This window comes from Delphinus delphis, chromosome 7 (genome assembly GCF_949987515.2).
Source record: "Delphinus delphis chromosome 7, mDelDel1.2, whole genome shotgun sequence".
In the NCBI taxonomy this organism is placed as follows: domain Eukaryota; kingdom Metazoa; phylum Chordata; class Mammalia; order Artiodactyla; family Delphinidae; genus Delphinus; species Delphinus delphis.
In genome coordinates, this window is record NC_082689.1 from 10,473,822 (window position 1) to 10,494,985 (window position 21,164).

General features: G+C 37.5%; 1 pseudogene; it reads left to right on the plus strand.

Annotated features, from left to right (window-relative positions):
- LOC132428761 (large ribosomal subunit protein eL8-like) overlaps positions 1-17,591 on the plus strand; it is a 29,713-nt pseudogene extending 12,122 nt beyond the window's left edge.
- The last annotated feature ends 3,573 nt before the right edge of the window (positions 17,592-21,164 follow it).

Genomic DNA, 21,164 nt, shown 5'->3' on the forward strand with positions numbered 1-21,164 from the left:
GTGGGTGAACTTTGGGGACTTAGTAGAGTTTGTCCTTGAACTTGGTTAGGCACTAGATTTCTTTTTCTACTGTGATTGGGTTACTAGAAAGGGTTGTTTCTTAGAATAAACCACTTTGTCACATTCAGTGAAAAAGTTGACCATCCAGTTTTTTCTTTTAATTTTTTTTTGTTGTTATTGTTTTTGGTGAGGTATACTTGTTGGAAAAATAGACACTCAGAATACCCAGTGCTTGGTCACACCCATTCAAGAGCAAATGGGATAGCTCTTCACTTTAGAAAGAAGGACGTCAGCAGAATTTTCCCAGGGGTTCTAATCCAGGTAGGCTGAGCAGTGAGTGGTTCATTCATACACTTATTCGTCAAATAATGTTTGGATACCTATTATACATCAGACACTCTTTTAAGTATTAGGAATAAAAATATGCATAACATTAAAACCTTTATAATTGCCATAGCCTGTTCCCTTAAAGAGCTCAGTTCACTGAGGAGATGAACTTGGAAACAGGAGGATGATCGGAGACTGAAGAATATGTAACGTTACCATGAGGGACTTCCCTGGTGGTCCAGGGTTTAAGACTTCATGCTCCCAATACAGGGGGCATGGGTTTGATCCCTTGTCAGAGATCTAAGGTCCCGCAAGCTGCCCTGGCGTGACCAAAAAAAAAAAAAAAAAAAAAAAAATAGCCTTACCACGAGAGCTGGGGTGGCAATGAGAAGTGGAAAGCATTTCAGGTAGTCTGGACTGTATGGGAAAAATGCACTGATGAAAAACTATGTAAAACGACTAGAGATCAGTTAGAAAGGATTCAGGGTGATTTTGGAGATGACTTATCTATTACTGACACTAGACATGACATTCTAGGGCCCCATCTGCTATTGTCCTATTATATATATTCAAGACAGCTTCCTTTCTCCAATACTCCCTACCACCTAAACAAACCTGGAACAGCTTCTTCCCTTCCCCACAGCCCCTTTGGTTAGAATATGCTATATTCAATCAGGGCTTACTATGACTCAGGCAAAGAGCTAAGCACTTTCATTCGTTACCTCATTCATCTTTAGAAAACTTCTACAAAGTGGTTTTCTTTATGATGACTCTTTCACCAACAATGCAATCCTAAAGAAGAACATTTCAAGATGTCTTAGTTAATAAATAGCGCAACTGGGACTCAAAACCACATCTATTTAACACTAAAGTCTATGTTCTTAAATTGTCACTCTTCTGCCCTCCCTAAGAAGAAGCTAAGCCTTTTGTGATATTTCCTCTTCCAGTCCTTGTAAAAATGCAAATTGTGACTATTACAGGTGAACGATTTCACAGAGTGAGTGGACAGCCTTAGTGTTGATGCTTGGAGAAGGTAACAAATTCTCTTTTCAAAAATAAACATGTTGGTTATTTCAAACCAATTTTATCTGGTTAAAATAAAAGGGGGTGCTCCATAGTGTAAATATCTTTGTATCGCACACCCCAATGAAGAGAAAGGACTCTGATTCCCATGAGTCCTCTTCACCCACAAGAATGCACATGACAATTTTTATCTCATGCTCCTTATTATCTAGTAGATATCATCTATTATTCTGTTGTAGAAACATACACATAAATTACAGATATAAATACAGATAGTCTATTTATATATATATATGTATATATATATATATAGTCTATTTTTATACTATACCTTATTATATGATAGACATATGCCAGAGACTCAAACAGCAATGCTTCACTTTTGGGTTATCTTGCAATTCAAAACCTCAAAAACTATTGAAGATTTGCAGTCAGCAAATCAGTATGGAAAGAAAAGGAGACCTGAGTTTTGGTTTCAGATCTTCAACTAACTAACTCTGTAGGTGGTTACTTTGAGCGTCAATTTCCTAATCTATGGGATGTGGAGAATACACAATTTCTAACGTCTTTTTCAATTTCCAGAGTGCAGTCATTCTAATGGTTTAGCGGTTTCCATGCCCTGGTTGTTAAAAAGCAACTCAGAGGCCTTTCTGTTAGTATAGCTGATGAGCAGTTAATTCTTTTCTTTAATCTTGGCCAGAATGGAGTAAGTCGCTAATGTCTAGTAAATCTGAAAGAATGAGAAACAAGACTGGGTTTTAATGGGTAAGGAACAACCTAGATGATCCAAGTCTGAATGGGTCCGGGAATAAGCTTCCTGGTGGTTAGGAAGAAGAATGAGGACAACAGGGAAAATTATAAAGCTCTGCATACAGTGACTTGGTCCCAGATTGATCCTGAAGCTTCCACTCGGTTGGTGAAACGACAGTGCTGCCTTGAGTAGCCAGACAGGCAGCAACCTGGATGTCTCCATGTGCCTGCAGAGATACTAAGTAAACTCATCCGTGGAAAATGAAAGGAAAATTCAATTTAATTGAATGGCAACTCCCTTTCAATGAAGAGGGAGAAAAGCAGACATCCTTAGGTCTCTCAGTCATATCCTGAGGGGAGGGTTATTTATAATCAGTCAAGGCAGGATTTTCTATCTTTAGGCTTTGGAAAAAGTGCAATGTAAATGAAAGATGAGCCTCCTTTCTGTCACGGGGATAATATATGCTACAGTTTGCAGAAGTTGATGGAGCAGTTTGAAAGAAGTTATAATTGACTTGAGCCAATAGCACACAAAGCACAGCTCCAGCTTCTACTGCTACCAGGTAATTATTTGATACATTTCAGGCTTGGTGAACAATCTTGGGGGCCATAAACAAGTACTGAGTTCAGTCTCATTCTCTGCAGAGCTCACAAACAGGGTTTATCTCCCCTACGTAAAAAATGTTAGACGTGCTTCCTTACCGTGTACAAAGATGTAATTCAGCAGCCTGAGAACACATGAAACTCAGGTTGGCGGCAGATGCTTAAGCAATTTATAAATAGCACCACAAATCCTTCCTTACATTTCAGCCTTTGCATTAAGGTAGGTTCTTGTTATTTTGTGGTGGTTTTAGAAAGTGACTATCATTTCCAAGTTCAGCTTTAAGGAGCACACTGGTCGATCATTTAGTTTAGAGTTCATGTTCAGGGAGATGAATTGATTCACTACTTCACAAACACTGGAAAGAAACAAAATGCTTTGGTAAAAACAGCAAATTACAGACTGTTACAGGTGAGTGATTTCACTAAGTTAAATGGAAAGTGAGTGCCCATGCCTGGTGAGAGCAACAAATTCTCTTGTTCCATCTTATGGAAATGCTTTGGTAAGCAAACATTTAAAATTATGCTTTTGTATATGCTAACTATGAAGAGTCTATCTGTCACTCCAAAATGATTTGAAGTTTACAACATAGGAAATAACAGTAAAATGAATATAGTAGACACAGAATGTGAGAACCAAGGGAGAAAGGAAAACTCAAATGAGTCAACTTAAGGGTCCAGGGAGTTAGTGTGACCAGCGTTAAGTTGGGCACTGAGCTTTCTGGCACCTGGGTAGTGTTTATTCACTGTCTACTCTAGACCCAGCTCTGAACTGGCTTTGTGCTACTGGGGAAAAGCTAAAATGCTATTAACAGCCGTTTAGCTCAAGCCTTCTCTCTTTGTCTATGTGTAAACATTTGGCCATTTCACTCTTTATAAACACTTTCACTACAAAGAGTGTGATTGCAATAAACCATGCAGTGCACTAAACACTAAATATGTGTTATTTTAGAAAAATATTTAATTTTTTCAACGGTTAATACATGACATGGCACGACGTTCAAAAACATAGAGCAGCATGCCGCAAAACGTCCCCCTTACTCCTGTATACCCTTACCTACCCAGTTATCTCTCCAAGTACCAGGTCTTTTTTTTTTTCAGTATATTTCGCAGAAGTAAGTATATACATGTGTGTGTCTATAGTCCATTAATTATTTTACACTAATGGTGGAATCTATATACATATTCTGAACTTTGCCTTTTCCATTTAAATTTACATCCTGAGGAGTGTTCCAACTGCTACCTGGGGAGCTGCCTCATTCTCATTATAAGACTAATTATTATATCATGGTGAGACAGCATAGTATGGTGGTCAAACTCTGAACTTGGAATACGTTTCTCCTGAATTCAAATACCAGTCCTGTCACTCAATATATGTGTCATCTTGGGCATGTTACTTAACTTCTTGTCTCATATGTAAAATGGGATAGTAGTAGTATTGTACAGTAGTAGTATTGTTGGGAAATTATGTGAGGTAGTATATGTAATATATATACGTATATGTAGAGCACTTAGAATAGTATGTGGTTCAACCAAAGATATATATAATTATTTATTCACTTAGACATTTTGAAATTTTTGTATTGATTTGTATTAATGTTCTTTAAACGTTAAGGGCCATACCTTATTGCTTAAAAAAATTTTTTTTATTGAGGTATAATTGACATATGACATTATATTTGTTTCAGGTATACAAATAATGATTCAATATTTGTATATATTGTGAAATGTTCACAACAATAAGTCTAGTTAACATCCATCACCATATGTAGTTACAAAATTATTTTTTCTTGTGATGAGAAATTTAAAGATTTATTCTCTTAGCAAATTCCAAATATACAATACAGTAATATTAACTATAGTCACTAGGCTGTACATTACATCCCATGACTTATTTTATAACTGGAAGTTATAAACCTTTTGACTCCCTTCACCCATTTCACCCACCCCTCTGGCAACTACCAACCACTAATCTGTTCTCTGTATCTAGGAAGTAGGGGATTTTTGGTTGTTAGTGCTTTTTAGATTCCACATATAAGTGAAATCATATGGTACTTGTCTTTCTCTGTCTGACTTATTTCACTTAGCATAATGTGCTTTAAACATTAAAGACCATAGTTTATTACTTTTCTATATTTTATTTTTGTCTTTATCTTTATGATAATTTTTACCATGTAGACATTTTTGGGTTTATATATTTCAAATAGTCAGCTTTTGCAATTATTTTTCCTGGATTTTGTATCTGATTTAGAAATGCCTTTTCTACTAGTACACACACTGTAATTTCATGGTTCTACTTTTCACACTTAAAATTTGGGTCCATCTAAATTTTATTGCAGAGTGATACAGTGATTCAGTGTTGGTTAGATGGCTAACCAATTCCCTCATCACCATTTACTAAATAATTTCTATTTTTTCTACTGATAGAAATACGCTAAAACAAAATCCTTCATGTATTTGTTTCTATTTATATATTCTGTCTTTGATCTATCGATCCATTCACAATAAGACACTCTAGTAATCCATTAGGCTTTATAATGCAATTCATTAACCTCACTCAGATATTATGTGGATAGTTTTCCTTGTTGATTTTTCTGTATCAACTTTAGAATTTGCTTGTCTGTTTTTTTAAGGTCTAGTCATTTTCTTGGGAAAGTTATAAATTCACAGGTTAAATTAGAAAGAGTTGGTAGCTTGATGACACTGAGTTTTCTTATCTAAGATTATGATACATATTTTCTTTAAGTCTTTGGGTACCTAAGTAGTGTTTTAAAGTTTTCTTAATATGGGTTTTCATATTTCTTATAACATTTGGTCTTTGATAATTTACTTTCTTTTTTGTAACTGTTGCTTTCATTATACCGACTGATTCTTGTTTTAATATATGATACAGATATAGCTACCGATACATAGATTCTACTGATTTGATTACTTCTAATGATTTTTTGAGTTTCTTGAGTTTTCTGAGTAAATGATCATATCATCTGCAACTGATGATACTTGTATCCATATCCTTTCCACTTTTTATACCTCAATTCTTTTTCCATTGATAGTGGTATCTCAGTTTTCAAGAGGAAATTTTCCACTGCTCCTCACTTTGTGTAATTCAGACCTTTAGTTTGATAAAGACATATTAAAGGCTTATCTTTCTCTTACTATGGTTTAAATTTTTTTCCTATAAATAATGGGTGTTGAAATTTTTACTTTTGAACAAATTATTATAGTGAATTATGTTAATATATTTTTATCAGTGAGCCATACTTATACTGCAAGAATAAAGACCACTAGATTATTTTGTATTATTGTACTCTTAATGTGCTGCTGAATTTCCTCCACTAATAGTCTGTTGAGAATTGTTTTGAATACACTTTTAGGTGGGTACTTTTTTGATCATTGCACATATATAAGTTAAATTCCTCCTAGACCTACCATTTTCAGGAGGCTCATGGGAATAAGGGCACTAGCCATGTTTTAGGCTAGCAGAAATTCTTTTATGATGTATAATTTTATATGAGAGTGAACTTAGTGCTATTCTTCCCAATCCCTCAGATTGGTAGCAGCAGCATTGCTCATCATGCAGTGTATGTCTCCTCTCACTTCTCCATTGGCAGACCGCTTCCTACAAATAGGGTGTATCTGCGTGATGTCGCTTACTGTCCACTTTTCTTTTATCCTCTTTGTATCAGTGTGGATTCAGGGCAGCTTCCACCTCCACCACAAGTCTGCTCTCCTCCTTCCATTCTTCAGTTGTTGGTTGCTTTCTCAAGGTCTGCATCTTGGTCCTCTCTGCTTCTTCAGCAACCTTGTATGACCTTCCCTTCCTCTGCCTGCCCTTTCCTCATAGTTTGTTCTCTGGCGTGAAAGACGTCTCTTGGTTTCTTTAGCTGTGAATGTATGCACTGTATTTGTCCTCCTGGATGTCTGGTTAACATCATCTTCACCACCATGGTCAAATCCCAAGAGCAATATTTTTATTGTTATTAAATCCTAATTCTGACAACCAATGTGGGTGTGGGCACATGACCCTGTGAAAGAAATATTTCCTTTTCCCTGTTGGTATGAGAAGCCAAGGCTCATCATTTCCCCTTTTCTCAGTCATATAATATTGTACATTAAAGAAAAAGATTGCCACATTCATCATTAAACAGTCAGCTCTATCTCCATCTTCTGCTCCTTTCCTGCCCTGGGACGTCTGTCAGGGGAGAAATCACCTCCCCTTGTCCTTCTTCGCCACTGATTTGGCTATTTCTAGCCTGCATGCAATATTTATAAGATAAAATGTCAGTGGAATTTGATCTAACTCACCCTGTAAAGAATGTCACCAGAAACTGGACAAATACTTTCTCAGGCCCTTTCATGCCTGGCAGCATCTACATTGTCTGAGATGCACATCCACTCTCTTCCTTTTCCAGAGCTTCCTTATCTTTCAAAGCTCAGCAAACATCCTGTCCTTTTAAAAAGACTTCTCTGACTGCGAAGCACACAGAGAAGCCTCTCTTCTCTGAGTTCTTTAATTCCTTCTTTCCTTTCTTCTATGGTGATATGCTGAGGGAGCTAAAAACATGCATCTAGAGACAGACTGCATGCACTGGAGTCTCAGTTCTGCAACTCACCAGCTGGAGAACCTTGAGGACTAAGCTCTGTGTCCTAATCTAAAATAGAGGACAATTGTACAGTATTTCTTAAAAAAAATTTTAATAATAAAGATGGCTTTATACACTTGTTCTTAGCTTAATTAAATTAACAAATGTTACTGATAGATAGGAAGCATTATGTAAGTGCTAACAGTTATTTATAAATATTTATTTTTTGCATTTAGCATTTAGCACCACTATGTACCAAACACTGCTAGGTGCTTCAGCCAGTGCTTTTTCTTGGAGGAAGATGTGGTTCCAAAATTCTTTTTGATAAATTGTATGGTATGCCTATGTTTAAAAATAACTTTATTGAGGTATAACTTTTGTACAAGAAAAAGTACGTATTTAAAGAGCACAGTTTGATGAACATTGGTAGGTATATACTCCCATAAAACACCACCACAATGAAGATAAAAAATATTTCCATCTCTCTTAAAAGGTTCCTTGAGCCCTTTTGCAGTCCTCACTTTTTTTTTTGCAGTACGCGGGCCTCTCACTGTTGTGGCCTCACCTGTTGTGGAGCACAGGCTCCGGACGCGCAGGCTCAGCGGCCATGGCTCACGGGCCCAGCCCAGCCGCTCGGCGGCATGTGGGATCTTCCCGGACCGGGGCACGAACCCGTGTCCCCTGCATCGGCAGGCGGACTCTCAACCCCTGCGCCACCAGGGAAGCCCCTCACTTTCTTTCATCCATGTCTCTAGGCAATGATCTGCTTTCTGTTCCTATGGATTCATTTGCATTTTTTAGAATTTATATAAATGAAATTATACCATTCTCTTTGTATCTTTTTTTTCCATTTAGCACGACAATTTTGAGAGCCACCTAAATTGTTGCATGCATCAATAGTTTGCCCTTTTGATTACTTATTATTATTCCATTGTGTGAATATACCACAGTTTGCTTACTCATTGAGCTGTTGATGGACACTGGATTGTTTCCAGTGTTTGGATATTACTAATTTAGCTGTTCTGAACATCCATGTACAGGTCTTTCTGTGGTTGCTTTCATGTCTACTGGACTGAAACTCCTGGGTTATATGATAACTATATATTTAACTTTTCGTGAAATAGGCAAACTGTCTTTCACTGCCCCTGTGCCCTTATTCTTCTTCCTCATATAACTTACCAATATTTGGCAAATAGATGTTGAAGGAATTCCAGGTATAAGGGGAAGCATGCTTCTGTGGCATACAAGAACAAAGAAAACTTTCCAGTTTTCCTTCATCTGTTAGGTCAAAGCCCAAGCAAATCATGATAAGCTCTGTAAGTGCAAGTTACTGGCCCTTCTTATCCACAATTAAAGCCTATGTCTTTCGGGCAGTGTCTGGTACATGAGAGGCTCACAGAATCTGTTTTTTGAATAACTGTTTGAATAAATGAAATTTGAACAAATATTTATTTTGTGGTCCACCTGTATGTTGATGTCTGAATTTGTTCCTGACAAACAAATAGAGTTGGAACTTGCTTTTAAAAACATAGGTCTTAGAATGATGTATTTATTGATATATGTCCTGTCTCAAAAGATAGCAGTGATACAGAAGCAATTGTGATTCTTACTTTATGTGTTGTCCTTACATTGGCTTGTTTGTGTTCTATACAGATGTGTCTAAAACCCCAGAGTAGAATATAACTTCTTATAATTCTTTTGAAGGCAGTTATTCTGTATATTTGTCCACCATAGCACTGAAGACACAACTAAAGAATTGCTCTAGGTTGTCATTTTATGTTTGCCAACAGATTGACCGGTAATATCTATGATTTCAAGGCTGTCTGAAATTCATTCATTCAACACTTACTTATTGAGTAAGCACTGTATTGCCAGGTACTCTTTTTGGGGATATGGAAACATCAGTGAACAGCAAAGGCAAAAATTCCCGCCCCTACAGAGTTTAAATTTTTGTGTCTGGGGGGTGGCAGGCAATAAGTAAAATAAGTAAATGAAACATCTGATCCACCACATGGCAACAAGTGCATTGAAGAGAAATGAAGTCGGACGGTGTGGTGATGGGGAAGCAAGCCACATAGACATTGGCAGAGAAACACTTCAGGCAGAGAAAGAAGCATCTACGAAAGACTTGAGGTGGGAGAGTCCCTGGCAAGGGGCATCTGGATAACATCAGGGAGGCCAGTGTGACTGAAGTCAGGTGAGGGGCAAGAGGATATGAGCTCAGGTCAGCAAAATCCCAGTGGATGAGGTCAGGTCTTCTTGGTCAGTGTAAATATATCGGGATTCTCTGAGTGAGCTGGAAAGATATGGGAAGATATGAACTGATGAGTGACATAATTTATCTTATTTGTTATCATGATCGCTTTGGCTCTAGTGTCGAGAATAGACTGCAGGACAGAAATAGATCCTTAAGGAGACTGGTTGGGAGTCTATTGTAATTGTCCAAGGGAGAGATAGTTAGGTGGCATCAGCGGAGGAGGTGAGAAGTGTGAGAAGTCGGGTGATGTTTAAAGCATGTTATTGCAAAACCTCTAGACACTGGAGTAGCAGTGTGGAGTGGCCAATGGGATATACAAGTCTGGAGTTCAGGGGAGAAGTACAGAGTGAAGGTCTAAATTTTGGAGTCAGCATGTAAAGATGGGCCAGGGTGATAGTACCAAAGGAATGCAGTAGTTAGGGAAGATGTCCAAGGCCTGAACTCTGGAGGACTCTAATAATAAGAGGTCAGAGAGATGAAGACAAATCAGCAAAGGAGACTGAGAAGGAGCAGCCAGTGAAGTAGGAAGAACAGCAGAGTTTAGAGTCCTGGAAAGCAAAAAGTGTTTAAGGAGGACAGACAGGAGGTCAAAGCTGAGGTTTTAAGAGATATGGGGACATATGTGTATGTATACCTGATTCACTTTGTTATAAAGCAGAAACTAACACACCATTGTAAAGCAATTATACTCCAATAAAGATGTTAAAAAATCAAATCAAATCAAATCAAAAACAAAAAAAGCTGAGGTTTTTAAGGATGACCAAGGGATGATGGTATGGAAGGGCCCATGATGAGCAAAGAGAGTGTCCACCCCACCTCTGTGGTTGCTAGCACAACCAGACATAAGATAAAAAGTCTGGTAGCTCTTGAGACAGTGAGGACTTTATTTTTAGTTGCAGATAACTACTACTAGAGTTGGCTTAATTAAGTCAGGGATGAGTCTTATCGACTCCTACCTGCTATAGCGCTAGAGGAGCAAGCAGTGTTTGCTGGGGCTGTCCATACATTTTGATTTAAAAATATGCTGTGCATAAAAACCACGGTGGTGCTTCAACTTATGAATAATACAGGTTATGAGTGCCTGGACAACCTGTTGAAAGGGAGAAGTACTGCATTGCTCCCCAGGTTCAAGTCTTACCCCTGTGGTCATGGACTTCAGATGACCTCTTTTGTCTGGTCAGTTAAGTTACAGAACCTAAACCATCAAGGAAAGAAGACACAAAATAAATCTTCTGAGGATGTAAAAAAGATTTCCAAAATTTTTATTGAGTGTTCCTGGGATGTTTGGGAGTTTAAGGATCTCATGTCTGTTTTAAGAGATTATTTTTGGAATCATAATGAATTTAACTGTGGTCTTTAAAAAAAATATTTTTGTGCCCTAGAAGATGTATTCATCTGAAGAGTATAAGAAGGTCTTTATTTTTTGTTTTAATATTATTCATTTATAAAATAGCATTTGTGACAGAAATAAAAATATCATCTAATTCTATGTATTTTAATGTACATATCTCAAATAACAAAGGATCTGGACTTCATTGTGTAAGATACTCCCTTGCTCTGATATGGCACCTTTGTTCCATTTAATTAAGTTTTCAAAAAGTTTACACACATCAAATGTGATATGCTACCTATGTTTATAAGATACAGTTCCTGATTTTAATCCTCTCTTCAATTTTAAAATTTAATTGTGAAAACTCCAACATTCACAGTAAACAGAAGTAGTTCAAGTGTATCTTCCAAAATTTACTACTTAAAATGAAAAAAAAAGCATGGAAAGAATTTAAAGGATTCCCAGAAATTGCAAAAGGGTTGCAATTCTATTCTATGCTAATGAATAGCTCCTTGAGGAAAATCAGCTCTCTTATTAATATAATATCTGGCTTGCATCTTGCATAAATAAAAACACAAGAACAGGATAGTAGTAATGGAGAAGGGAAGAGGGAGGAAAGAATGGGGGTTTTCTAGCATAATAATCTCTAACAGCCAAGAAATCTAATTAGAAGAAATGTCATCTCATGAGACTCTCCTCAGGAAAATTCCACAGGAAAAGGCAAAGCCTCATGGGACCACAACAAAAACAGTGAATCAGGTAATTAAAAAAAAAAAAGACAACTAAAACAGAATGCATTGACTGAAGGACTCCATTCAGTCAAAACAGCGATTATCAATGGCGTCTCTGGGGACCATTTATGACTTTAACCACAGGAACTCCATTGCTTAGTTAATATGTTTTAAAAAGCACTCTTTTGTTCTCATCTGCCTGATCAGATTTCTGTTTTTTCCTTTGTTCATTGTCAGTCTGGAAGAAGAGAACATGGCTAATTAAAGACATAAACAGAAGCTAATTCTCATTCTATTACATGAATGAGTGGAATGGTTCCTCCTCTATAGGAAACGACAATTTTGTTAGCAGTCAGCTTGATACTAAAGTTGAATGTCATTGATTCTCCAACTAAATCTCGTGTGAGTTTTCCAGATCTGGAAACTGAAGCAATGAATTGAAATTATGTAGTAACATTGACCAGTGTCAAGAAGTAAAAAATAAAATGGCAAAATTGTAAAATAATAATAATAAAAATGTGACTGAGGGCTTTTGGTGATATTTGTTCTTGTTGTTTAAGGAATCAGTTAGCTACCTTGAATTTGACAAGGTATACCTCGTGTTATCTTTTATGGTACTTTCTTCCCAGATACTATGAGAGAAAAGAGTGGCAAAGGGAAAGCCAGTTTCTTGTTTCTGTTCTGCTTAGTAAAATTTCCATAATTCTGGAGACATAAATTGGCCACTTAGTTGAGTCACACAAATAAGTCTATATAACAAAATAGATATATAAAAGAAAATATTAGGAAAGTGTGAATCAATTAAAAATACACACACACATATACATATACATATATATATATATATACACACACATACATACATACATATATATATATACATACACATATATCTTTGAGTTAGCTGGTTTGTCATATATCATTAAATATATTTAAACATGTAAATGACTCTAAAATGACTCTAAACATGTAAATACAAATGACTCTAAAAGATGTAAATATAAATGACTCTAAAAGAGAATCTGAAACACACACACGCACACACACACACACACACACACACACACACACGATATAGCAAATAAGTAATTATGTTACTGCTATTAGGAACCAAGATTTTCAGTATAAGGGAAAAAAGGCATAAGATGAAAATGAAGTAAAAACTAGTTAATCCTAAATCTGAACTGGAAATAATAGTATGAATTCAGGATACATTTTTATGATTTTTTTGCTTATCTTTGTCCACTAAAAAAGCATGGAAACAATGGTCAATCTGTAGCAAGGAACACCTGTTGAATCCAGATTGTGATTTCTAAATGTCATTTGTCTCCACAAGAAACAGAAACACCATGGAGAGTGGCTGATTCCAGGTCTGGGACATAAAATGGACAAGATAAGCCAAGAATAGCATGGCAAATGGCATTATTTTATTCTTTTTTATGGCTGAGTAGTATTCCATTGTGTGTGAGTGTGTGTGTGTGTACACACCTCATCTTTATCCATTCATCTGTCAATGGACATTTAGGTTGCTTCCATGTCCTGGCTATTGTAAATAGTGCTGCTATGAATATTGGGGTGCATGTATCTTTTCAAATTAGAGTTTTCTCTGGATATATGTCCAGTAGTGGGATTGCTGGGCCATATGGTAACTCTATTTTTAGTTTTTAAGGAACCTCCATACTGTTCTCCATAGTGGCTGTATCAATCTACATTCCCACCAACAATGCAAGAGGTTCCCTTTTCTCCACACCCTCTCTAGCATTCATTAGATGGAAACCTTTATAATGGATGAATCAAGCTGACAACACCCGAATCCACTGATTAATCTTAACCTTTAAAAAGTCTTAAAGTCTTGGAAGGGTGTGTGTGGGGAGAGAACACTTAAAAAAAAAACACTACATTGGTTCAAAAAATAACATCCAGAGTACGGAAATTCTACAAGACAAAAAACCTGGTTTCTTCAAATAATAAATTGCACCCAGGAAAACGAAAGAGAGAGAGACTGACAGAATTGAAAGAGACTTATGAGATATACCAAATGCCATGTGTGGAATCTTTTTATCCCAATTCAAAAGTATGAACTGTACAAACATTTATGTGACAATATTCATGAGATATTTGGGAGAAATTTGAACACTGACTGGGTATTTGAGGATATTACAAGTTTATTGGAGGTGATCTTGTGCAACAACAATACGGTGTTTATGCTTAAAAAAAGGAAGTGCTTTTATCTTTCTATAGGTATTTTCTTAAATGTTTATAGATGAAATGATATGGTGTCTTGTGTTTGCTTCTAACTATTCTGGGGCTATAGGAGAAGTGGGTGGGGGGAATAAATAAAACAGGATTGACAACGTGTTGAAAGTTATTGAAACTGGATGATTGAAATTAATGTTTGGGATTTTCCCCTTAAAGTCTGTTTATGACATCCTGGCAGATTTAAAAACTGTGACTCTGTTTGACTCATGCGCCTTGATACTACGAAGCCTTTTAGGGATTATCTGGGTCATGATTATGTTGCTGGGTGGCTCCATTTTCCCTTTGTTATTTAAGAGAGGCTTTAATGTCAGCTAAAAAATATTGGGCCATTCTAATTACCTCCAGGAATCAGAATCTGTAATTAAAAGAAACCACTAACATTAGCCACAGAAGTAGATGGACTTTCAGAAACAAAGTGTGAATTAGAGATCAACCCAAACTGCCACATACCAGATACTTTCAAACTGTATCCATTTCTTCGTGCATCCAATGCTTGACATGTTAAATTAGGCTTTTAAAGTGTGTACTTTATTTTCATGGATCACTAATGAATAAACACTTGCAAGCTTATTTTAAGCAGTGATCCAAATTTTGTGGGATAACCATACTCATTTTTCTCTTCCCTTAATATCTGGTCTTTGCAAAGCAGAGCAAGTGAAAGGGATTCAGTTTCAATTCTTCTACAGGTTAACCCCTTCCTGTTGCTGCTGACCAGACCCAGAGTCTAAAATCGTTGCCCTTCATGGACCAGGGAGGATTGTTATCATTCCAGTTATTTTCAGCATCACTGGAAATTATTGGACCTTCTTCTTAAGATGACACCTCTTAAAACAATTACAATCCCCCCATCAGCCAGCATATGCATTCCCACCTTGGTAAGTAACGTGTGATAAGCTTTTTAAAAATTAATTTGTATTTTATCAAAGTAGCAAGCCTATATACTTTCACATGTCCAAAAGTACTAAAAGAATTTTAACAAAACCCAGTGTTTTCCCTCCCCATACTTCCTATAAGGAAAGGCTCGCCCCCCAAAGACCACCAGGAACACACCTGTGGTTGAAAGAGTTGGTTTATTATTCATTGTCATGAGGGAGACCCCACACCATCTGTGGGAAGTCCGACTAAGTAGGTGTTAATTAAACTCACAGGATTTGAGCTTGTTTTAGGTGATTTGAGGGAAGGTTTAAGGAAGTGGGTCTTTGCTCGGGATTGGATGCTATCTGCAAGCAGGGGCAATTCTATGGCTATCATCATAAATTGTATATTGAAGAGGGGAGACTAGAGTGAGGCTAGAGCTAAATAGTAAAGAGGCAGTGATCACTCATATTAAACAGGAAAGGGGAGTTTGGTCATTCTGTGGCTTGAACAATCCTCATGTTCTGTCTGTGTTCAGATGTGATTATGGAGTGGTTTTCTTTTGTTTTGATCCATCACAGGCACAGAATGGCCTTGTCTGATGTTGATGCTCTGTGAAGTTTATGTTCGAGGGGAGGACATCATGCCCGCTAGCTCCCAGGTCTCCTCTCTGTCTCTCTCCTCTCTTCCTCAAGTCCCTATTGGAACATACAGATATCCATCTAGATCATATGTGCATATAATCTCATATTGATTTCCTTTTATGTTAGCTCTTTTACACTGCCATCCCACCCCCACTTCTCTTTACCCCCTTCCTAATAGATTTATATTATAATTTTTAGTTAAATGAATATCCAGTGTTTCTTTGATGCCTTTGCAAATATTATTCATGGTCGGACATCCAGTGGATCATGATGTTTTCCTGCTTTACTTTCTGTCTTTCTTGAGATTGAAGTAGTTGCTTTGTTTTTTTCATTTATCAGGTTATCTTTGCACTTCTTGCTAATTCTTCTGACCTCCTAATAGCTCCATAGGACAGTTTTCCGTAAGGTCAATGAGATCAGTTGATCTACCCAGACTTTTCTTCCCCTGGAGACTTCTTTGTTCTCTCTGGGCTGGTTTTGCTCCAGGTCTTCTGAACGCTATCATCAGGTTACGTCTTATCTGAACTATTGTCCTTGGAATTTACTAATCTGGAGTTTGATGCTGTTTTCTGGATGTTATGCCTTGCTCTTTCTTGATTTACTCTCTTGGTGTGGAGCACATCCTCCAGTAATTTGAGCAGATTAAAGATGGCATCTCTACAGAAGGCATGGAGTGGACAGCCCTCCACATGTCTGTTCCCTGTGTCACACTGCTCCAGGAATGTCTATGTCTGGGGCACACTTGTCTCCCTGAGATCTCCCTCCACCATTATCTTGAAGACTTTCATCACTTCCCTCCTGGGTTGTATCTTTTCTGTTATGAATCCCTCATCACCTTTTTTTCTTGGTCTGCTCTTTTTTAAGGTGGAAATCATCTTCCAGCAGCCCCTTTAGCAAGAATGTAATGGAAGTAAATGTTCTGGGAACTTGGTTAAGAAAATATGCTTTATGCTACCCTGGCAGATGATAGGTAGTTGGAATATAGAATACACAGCTGGAATTAACTTTTCTTCGGCATTGTAGAGTCATGATTTCATTGTTTGGTTGTTCCTTTTGTTGCTATTGAGGAGTCTAAAGTCACTTGAGTTCCTGATTCTTTGTAGGAATTTTTTTCTTTTCTTCCTAGAAAATCATAGGATATAATAATAATGAAAAAGGTTGAAATATGGCAAGAATTACCAAAATGTGACACAGAGATACAAAATGAGCAAATGCTATTGGATAAATGCCACTGATAGACTTTCTCCATGCAGGGTTGCCACAAATCTTCAATTTGTAAAAAACAAGCAATCTGCAAAGTGCAATTAAGCAAAGCCCAATAAAATGAGGTCTGCTTGTACTTTGAGGAGCAGCTCTAAGTTGGCAAGTGTGTGTTGACCTAGTTTTCAAAGATCCACCAGAATTTTTTCAATGTAAGAAATTTAAGAATAATTCAGAATTGTGATGGCATCTTAAACCACCCAGATCACTGATACACCTATACCCTTCTGAGTGGTCCTAAACACGAACTTGACAAGGAACTCGAGCATCACTCATAGTGTTGCCCTTTACATATCAGGACAGGACATCAGCCCCAAAGGGGCCTCACCCGCTTTGTCAAATGGCCTGACCACATCTGGCTGCAGCGGCAAAGAGCTATCCTCTGTAAGTGGCTGAAAGTGCCTCCCTTGATTAACCAGTTCACCCAGGCCTTGGACCACCAAAGAGTTACTCAACTGCCTAAGCTGGCCCACAAGTGCAGACTAGATATGAAACAAAAGAAGAAGCAGAGGTTGCTGGCTCAGGCTAAGGAGAAAACTGCCGGCAAAGGGGATGTCCCCACAAAGGGGCCACCTATTCTTCCAGCAGGGGTTAATACAGTCACTACGTTGGTGGAGAAGAAGCTTTAGCTGGTGGTGATTGCAAATGATGTGGATCCCATCGAGCTGGTTGTCTTCCTGCCTGTCCTGTGGCATAAGATGGGGGTTCCCTACCACATTAGCAAAGGGAAGGCCAGGCTGGAGATCCATTCCACAGGAAGAATTGTACCACTGTCACCTTCACACAAGTTAACTCAGCAGACAAAGGACCTCAGGCTAAGCTGGCAGAAGCTATTAGGACCAATTACAATGACAGATACAATGAAATCCACCATCACTGAGGAGGCAACATCCTGGGTTCAAAGTTGGTGGCTTGCATTGCCAAGCTGGAAAAGGCAAAGGTCAAAGAACTGGCCATCAAACTGAGCTAAGTATACACTATTGAGTTTTCTATACATAAAAGTAAAAAAAAAAAAAAAAAAATTCCTTCAAAAAAAAGAAAGAATAAATTAAGATCATTTGAAAAGGCTAAATAAACAGATAATTGGCTGATCCCCAGGATGTGTGGAAATAGGAAGAAAATATATTTATTGAACAAGAACTATGTGCTCACCACTATGTATAATGTCAAAATGACCCTGTAAATATTATTATCTCCATTTAAAAAGTGGAGAAACAGTCTCTGAGAAATTATATAACTTATTCAAGGTCTTTTAGCTGGTAAAATGAAAATGGGTGAGTTAAACCCAGGCCTGTTGAGTTTCCAGTTCATTATTTCCATTATACCTTGAAATTGTCCTAGACTAAAGGAAATTAAATTTTACTATGTGGTATAAATTCCACAAAATACCTGGTAATGTGATATGTTCCCTACCAGGGAAAATGAACTCTTTGATATGTAACTGAACCCATACTCTTTAAAACTGAAGAGAAAACAGTAGAATTAACCAATTAAAAGTATTAATTTAGTTGAATAAATTAATAAATATTTACAGAGCATTTGATATGGGTAAAAGGTAATATAATGGAGATTGTTTCTACTTTTTAATATGTCTTCAAAATGCAAGATACAAATATAAAAGATAGATGTATATCTAAAGTTTATATTGATAAAAACTACATATTGAACTACATAAGCTATATCAATGTAAACTAAAAATACCATACACAAAAAGGATATGCAAGCTCCAGTATGAAAGGAAATTCTTGAAATATAAACCAAAATTAAATCTCAAAGTTCTATCTAGGTTACAAAAATTTATATATATATATATATATATATATATATATATATATATATTTGTGTGTGTGTGTGTGTGTGTGTGTGTGGTACGCAGGTCTCTCACTGTTGTGGCCTCTCCCATTGCAGAGCACAGGCTCCAGACACGCAGGCTCAGCGGCCATGGCTCACGGGCCCAGCTACTCCGCGGCATGTGGGATCTTCCCGGACCGGGGCACGAATCCGTGTCCCCTACATCGGCAGGTGGACTCTCAACCACTGCGCCACCAGGGAAGCCCTAAATATGTATTTTTTTAATCCTTGGTTTACTTAAGATAAATGATACAATTTTTTTTGGATGATGTTTTCTGGATACACTGTAATAGAATTAAGATATTTGAGTATTATGTCTTGCCTGAGTACTTAGAGAAGAATCTAGATACCCTTCTTCTCCTTCAGCCTTTGAAAATAGTTTCTAAAATAGATAAAATAAAAACTTTAAAAAGAAGTCATGGTTGTAGCAGATATGAAGAAATAGGACTGACCATACATTAGATAACGTATAATTTTACTTGAATGAGTTAATTATACAACATAGGACAGTTATGACTTGTCTGGACTAACACGTTTTGTCCTTAGTTTGTGCAAACAATGGTAGAAAGCACAAAGCCACACTTCATCCCAGTTGGCTTGTAACTACTATTTTCATTTGCAAGAGGGCTATGTTTTTACATTCTTGGCTCTGAAGCCAGCACAAATTATGTTCCTTGTGATTAAAAGATGATATTGGCTATCCTTCCCTCAGCCTTGGGGCCATCTTGTCTGGGCTATAAGCATGAGACAAAGCTAATACTCACTCTCTTTTTCATTTCACCATAACCAACAGATTTTATGTTCTCAGGAGAAAAATGGTAATTAGTCTCCCCACTAAGCTAAAGGATGATTAGAGATTTCACTGTTTGTTTATTTAAATACCCTTGAAATTTTTATTAGAGAGTTCCGATGGTTTTAGATTGAAATGAGTTGTGATGGTTTTTATTCTTGGTTGATGTATTAGTTATCTAGGTCTACCATTACAAATACCACAGGCTGGGTGGCTTGAACCACAGAAATTTATTTTCTAACAGTTCTGGAGGTTGGAAGCCCATGATCAAGGTGTCAGCAGGTTTAGTTTCTTCTGAGGCTTCCCTCCTTGGCTAGTAGATGGCCACCTTCTCACTGCACCCTCACATGGTCATCCCTCTGTGTGTGTGCACTCTTAGTATCTCTCTCTAAATGTCCTCTTATAAAGACACCAGTCAGATTGATAAAGGCCCTCTCTAAATACCTCATTTCACCTAAATCATCTCTTTAAAGACTATCTTCAAATATAGTCACATTCTGAGCTATCAGAGGTTGAGACATCAATATATGAATTCTGGAGAACACAGTTCAGCCCATAACAGTTGGAATGCTCGTTTTTCAAGACACATAAGACATACTGGAACAAACTCACTTTGGACCTTTTTGACAAAATATTGGCAATTCCACTAAAGGTTAGTTGGTGAAAATATTTCTGAATATTCTCTATGTTTCCTTATTAATGATCAGATACCTATTCTTTTACCTATTCTTTTGTAGTGGATACAGTCTCCCAACAAGTTTGTCAGTTTTTATTTATACTTCTGCTCAATTCTTTCAAATCCCATTCCACCATTTTGTTAACACTGATTATTTTTCATTGCACTCCTACAGACACTTCTTTAAGATTATATGCATATTACTCTATATATCCCCTCATAGACAGCTCATTCTTTTTATGTTTTATAGCTACGTCACAGAAGTTATTTCCTTCAATGTATAGATATTATCTCTTTCAATAATAAAAACAACACAGTGGATTCCACTTCCATTTAAGATAGAATGAACGTCACTTCCGTTACAATAGCAAGAAAACAATGGATAAACTAAAAATTATACTTTTTAAAAAAACCACCAAAGTATGGACTAAATTTCAGACAGGGCTAAGCCTTTTAGGCTAAGCCTAAAAGAGTAAAGAATAGTAGCCACGAGCTTCCCTGGTGGCGCAGTGGTTGGGAGTCTGCCTGCCGATGCAGGGGACACGGGTTCGTGCCCCAGTCCGGGAGGATCCCGCATGCCGCTAAGCGGCTGGGCCCGTGAGCCATGGCCGCTGAGCCTGCGCGTCCGGAGCCTGTGCTCCGCAGTGGGAGAGGCCACAGCAGTGAGAAGCCCGCGTACCGCAAAAAAAAAAAAAAAAGAATAGTAGCCATGTTCATACATGACACTTTTGCCTTAGTCCTAGTACTGGCAGAAGCTAGGGAGATACCTAAACAGAGACACTTTTCTGGGCAAAGAGAAATGAGTTAAAGTTTAATTAACAGAATGAACTGGCATGATAGAAGTCTGGAGAAGCATGAGTGCCAAAATAAATCCCTCATTCTGAAAATTCTCCTGCTCTGGGAATCTTGCTGATTTCCCAGTGGGGAAATAGCAGGAGAGCAAAAGAAGATCTTGCATCACACCCAAGACTGAAATTTAATCTAGAGGTGAACTGGAACTCACCTATTTCCTCCCAGCTCAAATTCTAATAAGATTAAAGAAATGATCCCTTCAGAAGGCAATAAGGGAAATTCAAGAGTTGGGCTGAAATGCAAAGGGAGATTTATGTACAGTCGGCCCCTCCTATTGCGGATGTGGAACCTACGGATATAGAGGGCCTACTGTGCTATGAAATTTTATATAAAGGGCTTGAGCATTCCTGGACTTTGGTAGATGCAGGGATCGTGG